At 36.5% G+C, this 17,191-nt stretch overlaps 1 protein-coding gene across 2 annotated transcripts in view; it reads left to right on the plus strand.

Annotated features, from left to right (window-relative positions):
• Nucleotides 1–1,916: 1,916 nt before the first annotated feature.
• The window catches only part of LOC110371629 (pyrokinin-1 receptor), a 79,452-nt gene continuing 64,177 nt past the window's right edge, over nucleotides 1,917–17,191 (plus strand). Inside the window, exon 1 of one of the 2 annotated variants that reach the window (XM_049840358.2) lies at nucleotides 1,917–2,108. The gene's annotated coding sequence lies outside the window, so the exon portion shown is untranslated. The remainder of the gene's footprint in view (nucleotides 2,109–17,191) is intronic. The other variant, XM_021327973.3, reaches the window with a different exon arrangement.

Below are 17,191 nucleotides of genomic sequence, written 5' to 3' on the forward strand. Positions count from 1 at the left end.
ACGAGATGCAGACGGTTGCGATAAATAAGTTCTGATGCCCTCTTTAATAACCTTCTGGTAACTGCCACTAGCCAAGAATGATAAAGTACATAGTATCTGTGAAACAATAAATCAATAAAAAATGTAATACCTACTTTATCTGGATTTAGTGAAAACAAAATTGAGACCAATTTGGTTATTTTCATGCTTAAGAGAATACCAATATTATAACTGAAGTACAGAGTCTTTTGAAAACATATCAGCTGGCGGGGAAACCACATAAAGGGAATACTCCTTATTAAGAACTAAGTGTTTTTCTTATTATTGTGTGCTTGATTACAATTTTTCAACTATAAACTGTGTCAATACTTACTTTTACACGAGTTGTAAGTCCTTTGCCTCGACGTTTTGTGGGCTTTATCAGGGGCAGTAAATCAGACTCCAGTTGGTCAATTAGCTCCTTTGACAATCTATATATGCTCACATAGTCATCATCGCGAGTTAATAAAGATAAACTACGAATTCTAGCAGATTGTTGACGCTTTTCTAAATTATCTAAAGCATGAGCTTCTTCTAATAAAGATTTAAGCAAAAATTCTAGCCATCGTTAAAGGTAGGCACTTAATCACTTTAAAACACTTAGAACTTTATTTAAACACTATTTTAAATATAATAGTCTCTAGATCAAGTTGGCAACGGTACCTGAAACAAGATTCTATAAAGGATTTTTCGCGCAGATTTATAACCTCACAAATTTTCACTGACGAAGAAGAGCAAAATTTACAAATTATACATTACATGGTATGTCCAAGCCTCCCTACCATAGGGAGCATTGGACACTTTGACTTAGTTTATGAAAAAAAATCGGTAAAAACTTTTAAGTTAAACGGTTTTATCTTATGTGCACTGAAAACTAGAAAATAAAAATAGTTACTTACCTGTCAACCTACGTAGGTGGTCCCGGTCATATTAGACTAAAATAAAACGTGGGGCCCATTAACTATTGCTGTAGTACTCTCTTCTAAAGGTATAATAGGTGTGGATTGCATCGACTTACTATAATTGTAACTGGAGATTTTGACAATCAATAATTAATAATAGAAAATACACATACCTTTCATTAGTTTCTCTTTATAACGATCCGAAACCGCAACAAAATATTTAAGTACTTTTACGAGTGTTTGTTCTTGACAACTCACAGAAATGACAGATAGTCTATGGATGAACACCGTTACCAGTCGGTAACGTAAACTACCCAATAAAAAAAAACAAAACTATGATCAGAAATCAGAATAAAAGGACCCCCCTTTTATTCTGATTTGATCATGTCTCCCAACTGCCCATCTCTCCTACCTCCCTATAGATAGACAGATTTTGACAAATCTGTCAAAATCTCGACTTTGATTTAGTTCAACTTGTCAACACGCTCGATAGTGAAGCGCTAGTGTAGTTTGACAATGTCAATCACGAAACTTTAAGGTAGAATTCCGTGGGTCGCGATTGTCGCAGCCGCGCGCGACAAAAGTCAACCTATGAAAATGTATGGCACCGCTGCCGAGGGCTGCGACAGTCGCGCGCGGACGACGAATTTCGTGAGCCGCTCGCGGCCGTACGCTTCTCAACATGGTCTAGCGCTTAATAACATCTATAGAATTTTAGTAAAACCAGAATTAAATTTTTGACAATGCCGCGAGCAGCTTACGAAATTCGTCGGCCGCGCGCGACTGTCACGGGCCTCGACAACGGTGCCATACATTTTCATAGGTTGACTATTGTCGCGTCCACGGAATTCTACCTTTAGATCGAAGTCGAAGTGAGAGTGATGTCGAAGTGAGTTGTGATATTTTATAGAATCGACATGCAGTTTTCCTCGATGTTATGGGAAAACTTGTAAGTAATGATTGTTTTCACGAGCGTTCCGTTTATGGCGGAAATAAGCGGCGGCGTTCAGTCATCTGGCTTGTTCGGCGAAGTACAGACGCGCGCAACGATTGTCGCGCTCTGCAGTTGCGAACTTTGTCTAGTGAAGTTTCAAATAAAAACATGACAAATTGTGAAGTTCACGGTTTCAGTTTACAATATGTGTATTGAACTTGTGGAAATTATCAACTTTTATTTTTAATACTGTGGTGAGTTTTTTTTAAGTTAAGTTTTCTAACTAGTTTTAAGATTTAACTCAAACTTACTTTTCTTAGAGAAACTAAATTAATTTTTATTAAACGGTTTTATTTAGCTCACCCCGTTTGTTTTTTTATTTATTATTTATTCATTCTTGGGTCAAATTTAGAAATTGAAATTTCAGTGCCTTCCTGTTGTCTATTCTATTCTATTTTTGGTTATGGCAAATTGTCGACGCCGATGTCAACGATTCTGCCACTGACGAGTGAAATGAGAAGCACGTCGTGATGCCAAACAAACAACTTTGAGAAAGAATAATAATTTAACTGATTGTAGATCTTGTTGGGTTAGTAGGACGGCACTGAAACAAAAATATACATATATAAATAACAATTATAAAAGGTTAGTACATTGACATATTATATAATATATATATATATAAAAAGGGGGGAAACATTAAAATACCACATTTACCTAAACGGTGACCAAAAGTAGGCCACGGTCTATAATTTAATATTGTTGCGAAGGATAGCAATCATGAGGACTTGGAGTAGTTCTGGGGAGGAATGTGTTAAGAGGGAAGGGAAGTTAATTGGTACAGGAATCTTTAATTTTGGGAGACGGCTATATAGGTCGAAGGATGAGGTGTTGATGGGGCAGCTGAAGAATATGTGCTCCAGGCTACCTTCATCCAATCCGCACTCACATAAAGATGAGTCCTGTACGTGGATTTTTCGCAGGAAAACAGGAGTACAGCAGTGGCCTATGCGTATTCTGCATAGGACAGATATGACGAACTTGGGGAACTTTTTGTAATGGAAAAACCAAGGTTTAGGTTGTATGAGGGGTTGGATGGCGTAATAAGAACTACCCTTTTTCCTACTGGACAAATTCCAGCATTCCTGCCATGAAGTCTCAAGGTGCGCTTTTGGAAGGTTTAGCAGGTCATACCCTTGAAGGGAGAAGTATGCAGGATCGGCTGAGGCTGACGTGCAAGCATCCTTGGCCATTGCATCTACACATTCATTCCCCTGGATACCGCAATGACTGGGTATCCATACTAGGTGAACTACTTTTTGCTGATGTGCACAAGATAATAGGGACTTTTTAATATTTAGGATTATAGGACTGTGGAGTTTACTTTTGAAAGGATTTTGGGATAGGGCTTGAAGACAGCTTAATGAATCTGTAAAGATAACACTTAAACTGATTTCATGGGACTCTATGAAAAGGCAAGCTTCCAATAATGCCACACACTCGCCTGTAAATACGGACGACTCCTTTGGACATTTAAATTTTAAAATAATTTTTGAGTTCTGATAATAAACAGCAGCACCAGTGTTGCTGCTTGACGATAATTTGGAAGCGTCGGTGAAAAATCTATGGAACCCATTCCATCGCTCTCCCACCACCGCATTAAAGGTCGAATTCGCCGACGGGGATTTCTTGAAAATACCAATATCATAGTATATTTTTGGAATAAAGCAAAGGACTTCATAAGAAAAGTTGAAAATAGGTAATCTAGGATACTGGGCGATAGGGCAATTTAAATTTAATACAAAACGGAATGCTTTTAAAATGAGAGGAATTTCTTTATGCTCCCAGTATTTTGAGGTTTTACATAAAGCATCTAAATCTACAAGTTTAGGGATTAGGGGGTGAGAGGTTTTAGGAACCACCCTTAATAGGAAGCGGGACGCTAGATATTGCCTCCTCAAGGCCAAAGGAGGTTCGGCACATTCAACCTGTAACGCGTTAATGGGAGAGGACTTCATGCAACCTGAGATGATCCGAAGGCATTGAGACTGAATCCTTTCTAATCCCGCCAAGGCACCCCTGTTGCAAGGAATCAAAACAAATGAACCATAATCTAATATACTACGAACTAAGGCGTTATAAACAAGTTTCATGGTGTAAGGATGAGCCCCCCACCATACACCAGAAAGAACTTTAAGAATTGGAAGCACCCTTTCGCACCTTTTAACCAAATAGCAAAAGTGATCGACACCAGTTAATTTTGCATCCAGATAGACCCCTAAAAATTTTGCCTTTTTAACAACAGGGATCCCTTGACCCTGGATTTTAATAGATACCTGAGGGATTGAGCGTTTCCGCGAGAAGATGACTACCGAACTTTTAGGAGCAGACAGAGAGAGGCCGTGGTCAAGAAGCCATTGGTGCAGAGAGTCCAAAGAAAGGCAGAGGGATTTAGCAGCATCAACAATCGAGGCATTGGTTACGTATAGTGCCAGATCGTCGGCATATTGTAGAATACGGCAGTCGTTGTTTAGGCAGGAACCAATGTCGAATGTGTATAGATTATAGAGCAACGGGCTAAGGACAGAGCCTTGGGGAAGGCCCCTCCATGTGGTTCTTTCCTCAAATACCTCACCCTGCACTCTCAGCACCAAGGATCGAGACGTAAGTAGTCCACATATGCATTGAATCATCCTTACCGGGAGACTCAGCTGTTGCAATTTCTGCCTGAGAATGGGAAGGAGGACGCTATCATATGCGGATGAAACATCTAGGAAGGCGGCTACAGCAGTTTCATTTTTAGAAAAGGCTGTCCGAACATCAGTTACAAATGTTGCCACACTATCCATTGTGCCAAGACCCTTTCTGAACCCAAATTGGTGGCTCGGTAGTAAACCCTTAGATTCGACCAACCACTCAAGCCTATTTTTAATGAGGTGTTCCAAAAGTTTAGCCAGAACGGAGGAGAGAGCAATTGGTCTAAGGCCATTCGGATCATCAGCATTTTTGCCGGGTTTCAAAAGAGGGATAATGATCTGAAGTTTCCATTGGTCAGGAACCCAACCAAAATAATAACAATAATTGAAAATATTTAGTAGGTAATTTTTGGCATTTATGCTAGCATGGGTTATAAATGAATATGGAATGCCATCAATGCCCGGGGCAGAATCTCGAACGTGACGCAACACCGCATTAAATTCTTCCATTGTAAATGGGTCGTCCAAAGGGTCACCCGCGGTACCCACAGGCGAGTGATCTAATTCTGAAAGTAAAGGAACATAGGCTGGAGCAATTTTATCGAAGAATATTTCAGCAGTATTTCTGGTTATAGGGGACGAGACAGATGGAGAGCACCCACGTCTGAAGCGGTTTATACTCTTCCATACTGCTGACACTGGGGTTGAGGGAGAAAGAGAGGTGCAAAACTTTACCCAACCACGACGTTTCTTCTTACGAAGAAGCCGTTGGGATTGGGCATACACTCGTTTGTACTGTAGAAGGTTGTCGATGTTCATCGCTTCATTGAACTTTTCTTCAGCTACCTTTCTTTCGCGTATTGCTGATGTGCAATCTTGGTCCCACCACGGGGGTGATGGGATTTTGTTCTTAGCGCAATTGCGCAGAGGAAACGTGGAATCAGCACTAAGGGAAATGGCCGAAACAAAGCCGTCATAACAACTCTTAGCATGGCAGTGATCAGGAATTTGCGGGAAAGAAGAAGTTAAATTTGGAAGTTCACTGATTTTCTCCTCCAATAGTGAAGCAAACCTTGACCAGTCCGGTTTCGACAAGTTGTACTTCAGAAGTGGAGGGGAAGTTTTCTCTAAATAAGTTTTGTTTAATAATGTTACAACAATAGGATAGTGATCGCTACCATGCGTCAGAGGGGTGCATTGCCAATGAAACGATGCCGCCAACTCTACAGAACAGAAAGTAAGATCTACACAACTCTTCTGCTGTCCGGGAAGGGATCTGCGGGTAGGACAACCATCATTTAAGATGCAAAGGTTAAGGTCATCGAGGATTTCTACTAAACCTTCCCCAAACGCATCACAACGGTTGGAGCCCCATCTAAAATGGTGACAATTAAAATCTCCCATAACTAACATAGGCCCATCTATATTGTTAAAAACGTTTCTAAGGGAGCCTAAAAAGTTTCGGTGTGGGTGGGAGATATAAATGGAAAGTACAGTAATACCTTCAAATTTTGCTGCAACTATATTAATATCACCATCCAGAGCAGGAAGCGACAGGGTCGAGAATGGGACTCTATTATTAAGAAAAAGAGCCGACCCTCCATATCCATCAGACCTATCGCATCTCAAAATATTAAAATGTGGTATGCGAAAACTAAGACTTGGTGTAAGCCAAGTCTCAGCAATAGAACAAGCCAAGGGCTTGTATTTGTTGAGTAAGAATATGAGGTCATGTTTCTTATGAAACACGCTCCTCACATTCCATTGTAGGAACACCTGGCGAGGCGCCATTTTTAATATTAAGCAACATAGTTACAAGTTGATGGGCGACGTTGGACGGTATTTGAGAATTGTTAGACATTATAGTTGTCAGAACTTTAATAAGGATTTCAATTAAAGAGGATGTATTGTTAGAAGCGTAAGGGTTATTAAGAGCGCAGCCATCAGGCTGTGAAAGTGCGGGAGAGTTAACAATACGCTGATGAGCAGCTTTATCATAAGAAGGCGGGAGGGGAGCATGGGTCTTTGGCTTTAAAAATACTGTTTTACGATATGACTGAGATTGATTTGGAGTTGATGTAACAGCGTTCGCATAACTGCGGGAAGCAGGTGGAACTGTTTTGCTGACCTCAGCATAAGATAAGGACTTCTCAGCCATAATGGTTTTAATGGCTTTCTGTCTGCCATGCTCCGGGCATGACCTGCTGTTGGCAAAGTGATTACCAGAGCATAACACACAAAAGGCCTCATCTTCTGAAATGTTGCAACCATCACCGGGGTGATCGTGGCCACATTTACAACAGCGTGGTTTTGATCTACATACAGACTCCACATGACCGAACCTGCAGCACTTGCGGCACTGGATGGTGGGGTATACGTATTGCACAACAGGAAGGGAGGTGTAACAACAATAGACCCTATTTGGTAAAACCTGGCCATCAAAGGTGATAACACAGGTCTCTGTTGGTTTAAATTCTGTGATACCATTGTTGAAGACTTTTCTGCTGATGCGACGAACTTTAAGAATCTGCCCACATCCTGAGGGCACTGTGAGGTATGTTTTTGCTTCCTCCTCACTTAAGTCGCTGGGGACGCCAGTTACAACACCCATGCGAGTAACATTAAAAGTAGGAATTGCTGCAACATAACTGTTTTTAGAAAGAATACCATTAATTATAAATGAGTTTGCATCCTGGGGGGATGAAAACTCAACAGACACTCTATTACGGCCAACTTTCTTCACACCATCACGAACAACGTTTGCAATGTTGTTTTTAAGCAAAAACATGCCAAAGGTTACCGGGTGCAGTGTAGTACCAGTATTAGGTTGAGGCTCCAAACGCGACACATGTACTATAAAGGGAGCTTTATCTGTTGCAGAATATCTGCTACGACCTACTTGGTTTCTCTGCTGTTTTGGTGGTATCCGACTATTTTCAGCATCTGCAGTACGCTTCCTACCGTTCGGATTGGGAGGGTTCTGGGATTCGGGATGGGATGGATTTTGGGACTCCGCGACGCTGCAAGCAACCTCAGCGAATTGGGAAAGAGGGAAGTTAGGGGATAACGGTGCATAAGAGATATCAGGCGGATCTGGGTCCGGCGGTTTGTTTCGATCCATAATTGTGATTAAAACTTACTTAGCTAGACGAAAAAACGTACACACACGAGAACACACACAAGGACAACACACCACACCAAAAACAAGTCACAAAAAGCCAGTAATTCACTGAAAATAAACAAAAATTCTAGACACACGTGCTAACCAAAAACACTCTGTGGCGAGAATCCCTTCCTGTTGTCAGATTGATCTGAAATTTGGTACACACCTTTATTTCCGATGACAATACAATATAGTAATATCAATAACATTGCAAATCCAAGATGGCCGCCGGTACAAAATGGCGGATAACGTAGGTTTTATCAATCCCGTCAATGTGGGTATCAAATGAAAGTGCTCAACCAGTAGAATACAATGTGCTATATAAAATTCAAATCCAAGATGGCGGCCTCTACAAAATGGCGGATAACTTAGGTTTTATCAATCCCATTAACATGGGTATCAAATGAAAGGTCTCAACAAGTAGAATACAATTTACTATGCAAAATTGAAATCTAAGATGGCTGCCGCTACCAAATGGCTGATAACAATTTTTAAACGGTTTTATTTAGCTCATCCCGTTTGTTTTATTCTTGGGTCCAATTTAGTAATTCAAACACCCTCTTCCTGTCAACCGATTAATCTGAAATTTTGTATACACCTTTTATTCCGATGACAATACAATATAGTAATATCAATAACATTGTAAATCTAATATGGCCGCCGGCACAAAATGGCGGACTACATATTTTTCCACAACCCCCTCAATATGGGTATCAAATGAAAGGGCTACACAAGTAGAATACTGTCAGCAACCCCAGTAGGGCCCAACAGGGCCAAGGCTTGCCTGGGCTGCGGGATTGTTCGAAAGAGTTACCGTGGCCCTTGTACATAAAAGGCCTACGACGAAACATAACTATTTTTAGTCAGTAAGAGTCTGGCACTCCCTTACCGCTGCTGACCCAGGGAGGGGTCATGATGATATTTGGTGTCGTTAAAAAAATTGACTTTTTTTTAAATTAGATTGTAATAAATTATCAGGTAAGAGACCGTGTAATAATGATGCACTAAATGAATTAGATAGAATGAGGAATATTTGGTAGGCATTTTCATTAAATACTAAAACTAGAAAATAAAAATCGGTAAAAACTTTTAAGTCAAACGGTTTTATCTTATGTGCACTGAAAACTAGAAAATAAAAATAGTTACTTACCTGTCAACCTACGTAGGTGGTCTTGGTCATATTAGACTAAAATAAAAACGTGGGGCCCCTCTGAAATCCTACCTATGGCAAAGCATGTCTTTATACTTTGGTAGATCGTGAGCTCGGCATTCGCTGGTGAAGCCGCTACGGCTGATTATTGATTGTCAAAATCTCCAGTTACGATTATAGTAAGTCGATGCAATCCACACCTATTATACTTCTAGAAGAAAGTACTACAGCAACAGTTAATGGGCCCCACGTTTTTATTTTAGTCTAATATGACCAAGACCACCTACGTAGGTTGACAGGTAAGTAACTATTTTTTTATTTTCTAGTTTTCAGTGCACATAAGATAAAACCGTTTGACTTAAAAGTTTTTTTACCGATTTTTTTAACCATCATTCTGTCTTCGTCAACTTTGTTATCAAATCATAAAAAGTCAAATTACAATTAGATATTATTATGTTGATTTGGCTTATTAGCAAAACGAAACAATAATTTGCTTGATAAGTATTCTAGACTATAATTAAAAAAACTGGTTATTATTTGTTTATCGGAATCGGTTTTTTTTTCACAAAACAATTATTCTTCTTACAATTAGGTTAAAAACAAATGCCCTGCAAATGCCCTACACAACGGCGATGGTTACGATAAAATATTTGTGACGCTTCGTGTTTGTTTAATTGTAAAAAAATAATTAATTACTTATTCTAAAATACGATAAGCTAAACATAAACTCGCTTTAATTTAAATATTAATGTAAACAGTATGTTCTCCAACATCACATACCTCTTAAAAACCTGTTTTTAATAATAAATGTGTTTTAACTTATTTTTATTAGTGAACACAATTTCTAAAAGTGACCTTTCTGCTACTATTAAAAATAGAAAGCGTTTCAAGTTTTACCCGCTAAAAATAAGTTTAGAGACTATCGCGCTTGACAGGAACAACAACAAACTAGATACATATTCTTTCCAAACACCTACACCCCTTGTTATCTTAACTATCAATTACTATCATTAATAATGCCACGTATACCCCATTTTCTTAGATGCATGAATTCGTCTCGATTTGGTTTCGGTTCTAGTAGACATTCAAGCAGTGCTTTACATAGAGCCTGAAACGAACAATTTGGAAAAATAAAAACTTCGACTTATCTAATTAACTCCGAAATGCACCTTCAATTTGAAATAAATGCGTACTTATTTTATTGTTTCAAAGCAAAAAAAGTACACAGTATGTAAAAGGATGTTCTAATAAGGTCGCCTATACAAAAACTTGTCTAATGTTATTTGATATGTCGAATTGTTATCGTACATACCTTTGCTTAATGCTAAGACAATTCGTAGAAACGAGTTCGCAAGCTTGCTGCATTATCAGCAAGACAACATACACATTCAATCAGGGGTCAGATTAATGACTACATTTACATAGCTAAGTGTGATATTATGCGTGATCAGCGATGATTTTTATTTAAAACGTAAAGAATTTATGCTTTGAAATTTGTTAATAATGTCAGCATTCATAACTTAGTATTCATCTTAATGGATAGCAGGAAGTAGGTACGATATCACATTACTAATATATTTTTGGAAATTTGTAGGTATCTCCAAAGAATAAATGTTTACAAACAAACAAAAGATCGTCTTTACGGTTTTAGCACCGATAGATGTAATCGTATATGACATAGCTTTTCTCGTTTTCCCGACGAAGCCGTATAGGTAAGTACAATTACACCCACATTTTGATTTCTTCTCTGCAAGACAAATTCTTAAGCTCGGTTGGTACAGAAAAAAACACAACTTATAGTAGTTAGGTAATAAATTGAATAGGCTGGTCGGCTGTCGTACAGTCGCTAAAACAATAGGAAGCATTAAAGGTTACCTTTTGGGGGAGGTTTCTTTTGTTAAAAGTAATTGGTAAATATATTTTTGACCTTGTCCAGACTAACGTCTGAGAGCGTTGACGTAGATTGACGTTCGCAATGAAAGTGGAGTCACTTGGTTGGTATAATAAATAATAGTTTAAAAAAAACTAAAAAACACGCTTTTTATAGAAAAACGAACTAAAAAATAGAAAATAAATTTTAATGAATTTAATTAAAATTTAATTTAAAAAAATATTTAAAAAAAAGCGTGGGGTGCATGGTGTCAATAGTTATAAATATTTTATTGACAGGTATGAGTACAGTGATTTTCATTTCGATAATATCTTAAAAAGCACCCCACGCTTTTTTAAATATTTTTTTAAATTAAATTTTAATTAAATTCATTAAAATTTATTTTCTATTTTTTAGTTAGTTTTTCTATAAAAAGCGTGTTTTTTAGTTTTTTTTAAACTATTATTTATTTTCTACTTTTTAGTTTGTTTTAAAACTATTATTTGTTTTGTAGAATTAAAATTCTCTTTAGTATACAAAAATATGTCAATATTAGAGAAAACGGCTAAAGATAATTATTGGAAATAAAAATTAACATCTGTAGAAAAAAATTCTAGAAAATTTTAATTAATTTTCTTACCTTATCGACTATAGATGAAAATTATATAAATTAACAAAAATCATATTTTGCAAATTGAAAAGCCTAGAATTCGGTGTCTAATGGATGTTACTAAGTTAATTTTGCCACCGACTTCTAGGCCGATGCACCTAAAATTAGTTTTTTTTTTTGCTTTTTATTGTTTTGGGAACTCGGTTTAATTTTTTTGTAAAAAGCTTATTTATTTAAAGCTTTTCAGTGATACGAATAGTTGTCACTATCCATACAAGTGGGAAGTTCTCATCAATACAAAGAATATAAGTCCAAACGAGGTATTTTACATATTCAGTTGTCGAGTTCCCTCGACTTTCTCTGGTCTCCATCATCAGGTCAGCTCCAAAACTTCACTGTTGCAAAGGTCTTGTCAATACAAATAATTTAAGCCCAAACACGAGGTAGTTTACATATTCAGTTGTCGAGTTCCCTCGACCCTCTCTGGTCTCCATCATCAGGTCAGCTCCAAATCTTCACAGTTGAATAGTGCTTTTAGGCGTACACCTGAGTGTCAAGTTTTTACCCTATGTATGCCTACAACTTTTGAAGGTTGCCCTCGATTTCTCAGGGTTTCCATCATCAGATCCTGACCTGATGAATATGGGACCAACTGGTAGCTATTCCGAGTCGAACAAAAAAAGAATCACGTAAATCGGTCTATAAACCTCGGAGTAATCGATGTGTATGTGTAACCTCCTCCTTTTTGGGAAGTCGGTTAAAAATGGAATAATTTTATCAAATTAGTGTATTGTCATCGGTCCTCAATAAATCTACAAAGTTTGAACGAAATCTGGCCGTTTAAAGTGGGTCAAAATCGCGCCCAAAGAAGTCGGTTACAAACAAACATACAAACATACAAACCTACAAACATACAAACATACAGGTGAAGCTAATAAAAAGCGTGTAAAAACAAATAAGTACTGAAAGGCAACAGAAATACATCATCTGTGAAAATGTACAAACTGTCCTGTCTCTTACCTGGTGACAGACGGGTGTATCTATTAGCAACATTATTTTGTATAAAATATATGTATGAAGGAATATGTGTATTATGTGGTTTGTTTGAATTCCAAATTCTAAAATGTAAACATAAACAGTCATTAATAATAATAACAAGTTAATGTATTCAAAACACCTGTTACGTGGAATTGTCAACCCTTTAGCGATGTGTATAAATTGGTTCAATTTTCATGATCGTATGTAAATAAAAGAAAATTAGAACATTGAATATCACGGGAACTAATATTTATATTCTGATTCTAGACGAAGGTACCTAAGTACCTACTGCTAGGGTCGTCGTTATTTAGCCAAACAATTGCCGTTTCGGGGTTTCTCAAGGAAAATACTTGTGTACTTTTACATAGTTTATTTTCTAAGAGTGGCTCACGCTCGACTTCAACGAGAAAATATTTAAGGCTAGCTAGACTTCTCAACACATTTTTTTTACATAATATTTAAATGGCGGTTCCGCCAGCATTGACCTTCTGAAGTAGATAGTCTAAGTGCATATTTCACACGTGTAAACCAATTGTGATTATGCTTTCCTAATGGGGCTTTTGCTATGAGCTTCTGCGGGTTTTACGCGTTCCCAGTATGTGACTAATTAGTCCTATAGAGTGTAAGGCACATAATACCATACTTGTAATTTGTGGTTCACTCCTATCGAGGTGAGAGATGGGATGAGTGAGATTAAAAGCAAACCTTTTAAGCGTACATTTCGCAGCTGGGATGAGTCGATAGCACGCGCTTTTCCTAAAATGTTTAGAGCTACGTTGTACATTTTCGTCGAATGTAGCTTTAAAAGTTTCATGGAATTGACGCGGTTTTATGTGAGGTAAATATTACTGACCTTTATTCGTTTACTTTATGCTACCAAATAATATTTATGAGTTTTAAAGTATTAAAATTTTTGATCTCCCAATGATTTTAAAAACATATTTCATTTATTTTGAAGGACACAAAAATGCTGCAAATGATTTAATTGAAATTAAGTGGCTAATTTGTAAGTGGGTAGTTCTTCAGTGGTTTATGTTTTTATTGTGTTTTCAAAATACTTTCTTCTTTACAGAGTCACTTTTTTGAACTCAATCGATAATAATTTAGGTTTCTAAGTTACCTAAATTGCTTTTCTACCTAAGTAACAAAACTATTTCTTAATAAAAATTTTAACAGTGTTAAGTTTCATTTATTTTTTTACAAATACAGTAACTGTGTAAAGTTAAAAAAATATATTCAGCTAATAGGTTTCACAATATACTCGAACGATATTGAAAATGCACAAAGAAGAGAAGGATACCCACAGATAGGCTTGCGGGTATACAATTACGTAACCTTTCCATTGACATTTTAGGAGCAACCACATTCGTCTTTTAGTCAAAATTACGAATTCGAAATACCCTTTCAATTTGAAACGACATGACACAAAACCCTATATCTATTTTCCTTCGATTTAAATTCTTATCTTTTTTTGAGTTAGCCGATATAGGTAAGTAGATCTGTCCGCTCAAAGAAAAAGAAAAAAGCATAGCTCTTCCTTTAGTTGCTCAAGATTAGTTCTTCAACTTTGGAGCCGGTTAAAGGATTGCCTCTTTAACTTTTAATAAAAAGAAATTGGCTCTGAATTGAGCTTGTCTTTTGATAGTGGTTCATTGCTACATACAAAAGATCAATATTGGAATCGAATTTGAAGTTTGGAATTAATGTTGGACAGCGAACTCTTAGTAACAGGGACCCATTTTTATTTTTGGGTACTAAACCCTAAAAAATAATTTTTATTTTCATTTTTATATGTTAGTATGTATTTACGTATCGATCTTTCAATGCTGAGAAACGATACCAACTTAGTGGAAGAGCGCTTCTCTCGTACATATAGCATACCGTTAAATTGTCGTGAGCAGCTGTGTAAACTAACTTAAGATGGAAGATGACATTATAATAAGTAATTAATACTTTATTCGTCTCGTGTAAAACTAGGTACTAAATATGAGTAACCGACCAGTACAAGTGAGAAAAGGCTATTCAGACGATGAGCCTTATACATATACAGAAAATATTTATATAGGTCTCCTATTTATCAGACGGCAGCACGTGGAGGGTCATAATACTATTTGCATTTTGCCTACGAACTGTTGTGGGTAATTATGATGTCAATAGTGCAGTGGTGTCATCTACAACCAGCACTGCACTATTAGTGTGCGTCGTTTGAATGCAGCTGTGTAGTTGTCGCTACGGATAATTTCGTAAACAATATGTAAATAGCTTGCAAATAATACTGCATTATCTGCAAAGACGAATTGCTATTGCCCTGAAAATCAATTTATCGAGACATAAATAAAATTAAATGGCCTTTTGAAACCGCTAAGAAATTGTAACAAGACCTATAGAGATAGTCGTCAGCTACCAAAGATTTCCCCACTTTCAATAATCAAATTAGTTTATAGACTTGTGGTATTCTACTGCTCAACTAAGGTGATAGAAAAAGTGGGTTAGGTATATTGTACTCTACTTTCTCAGCTATTAACTCGTGTGCCATTGTTGAAATAAGATCAACGGACTTTTGATATTAGTATCTAATATTTGCTCGTATAGGTCAACAAACTATAGTTTACGAAAATACTTAAAATAACTTAACACTAGCTAGATTATTTTGATTTTCTATTCATTTGTAAACCAATTCTTAAACTGCTTGTTTACTAGCAAAATTCGTTGTGAGAACTATACAAGGTGACATTCAATAAGACAATGGAGATTAATTAAAATTTTCTTTGATTTTCGAACTTGTTTTACTGAATAATTGCAGAACAACTCTTGACGTTGAGTGACACCTCGGGATACCTACTTATCCTGAATTTAGCTCACCTGTTTAACAAAATGTTTTGTCTAGATTCCTAATTATATTCTTTAATTATTATTTATTTGATTCTTAGAACCACCCGTTTTGTTAAAAGACCTTTTGTTGATGAAAAGTAATGCAATGAATACCTAATTAAAATAATTTAAGAGGAATGTATGTACGATCTCTAAAGTCTTCAGTATTGTTATGTCTGCCAAGGATAATATTAATAATTTTGCCAATAATTTTTCTAGTATAGGTTAGGTACATTAAAAGCAAGTCAGCTTATTTCTGAATGCCTTGCTGCAATCGACCTATGGATGGGTGGATTCTAAACATTTTAAAATTCTTCTAGTTTGGTTCAGAGAGCACTTGAACCTTAGTCCTTAAATTGCCCCCGGTCATATTTATTACACCCCATCGAACTTACAGAAGAAAGAGAAGTGCACGCTTTGCTGCATTTTTCTTCATTTTCACTCTTGTGTAGGTACCATAAAGTCTCCTAAGGCATTATAGGTTTAAATTGTTGTGCTATACTTTCTTGACCTATATGCTGCTTTGCAATATTTTTGTTTGCACAAGAAAGCGCATGGATCTTAAGATAATATTATCATATGTTTTCCGTGATAAAGTACCCAGTGCGGTTGATGTTTTGTTATGAACTTTTTACCTAACAAAACTCATATTATTCTCTAAGCAAAACGTATATCGTATAAGTCATTGGAGTATTACATTCAATGGTAAAGATCGAACCTTCTCGTTCATCACACTCGATTAACGTAATACCTACTTATTGGCGGAAAGATACTTGATCATAATATATTGAAGCATTCATCGAGCTTAAGCCCTCTGGGCGACAATGCGTTGAAGTAGACTAATAACCCTCTCGCTTGAAGTAAACAATGATTTATGAGCAATATGTTGTTAATTGAAGATCAACCATGTTCGTACTGGTTATGAAAAAAATTTGAATATGTAGGTAGGTATATATCGATAGACATTAGATCTAAATTCAAATTTAGAATGTTGAATCTAAATTTCGTATATAGTTATTCCATATTCAATTTTCGATGTTTCAAACGTTGAAAGTTTAGTACTACGTATTTTAACATTCAAATTCATCTATATGTGAGTATGTGCTGACATGCTCCAACCATATACCGTTCACGTATCCGATTAGATTATACGTCCCAATATGATATCTAGCTAGCACTGGTTATAATTAATCCTTTTGATAGGAAACTGCACGTCGACAGATCTCCCCTCCTGTCCTTATCCCAATTTTATTTGGGATCGGCTTAACATGTCTCCGCAATTCTCTATCGCGTGTAATCTGACAAGCAATATTGTTTGCAACTAGGTATATTGTGTTTCATATAATCCATGCATTGTTTCTTTTTGTCATCTTCCTCCTCCCTCTTCTATCCAAAATCCTCATTCATTGTCAACACTCGAATGAATCTAAAATAGCGAAATATGTATATAGGTAAATGTGCTCAGATACAAAATGCTATTAAATATATGCATGCTATGGCTTTTATACATTATGCATATTAATTTAAAAGAATATAATAAGGAAGTGACCACCAGATAAGTACAGACATTGAAATGAAATAGACATTAACATACACTTTGATTTGCCACTTTCCAATAGTAAATACGATATAAACGATACGATACAGTCATTTTAATGCATTGTACGTTCATTTTATTTGAATAATAAAAGTATTAAGTGTACATATTCATCAATTAAGGACGTGCTACTTGACATTGTTTAATTTATTGTATGCTAAAGGTCTCGCTAATTAGAGATAGGCAGACAAGTATAATGTATGACTTTGTGGGTTTTTTTGGTCTTTGGAACTGCTAGACTGATTTAGTACAAAAGTTATTTAGCTTGTCGTGGACTACGTTAGCTCTATTTGCAGTCTACTATTTGACAAATAAAGAACGAATACAAAATCATATAAAAGC

Source organism: Helicoverpa armigera, chromosome 13 (assembly GCF_030705265.1).
Source record: "Helicoverpa armigera isolate CAAS_96S chromosome 13, ASM3070526v1, whole genome shotgun sequence".
Classification (NCBI taxonomy): Eukaryota; Metazoa; Arthropoda; class Insecta; order Lepidoptera; family Noctuidae; genus Helicoverpa; species Helicoverpa armigera.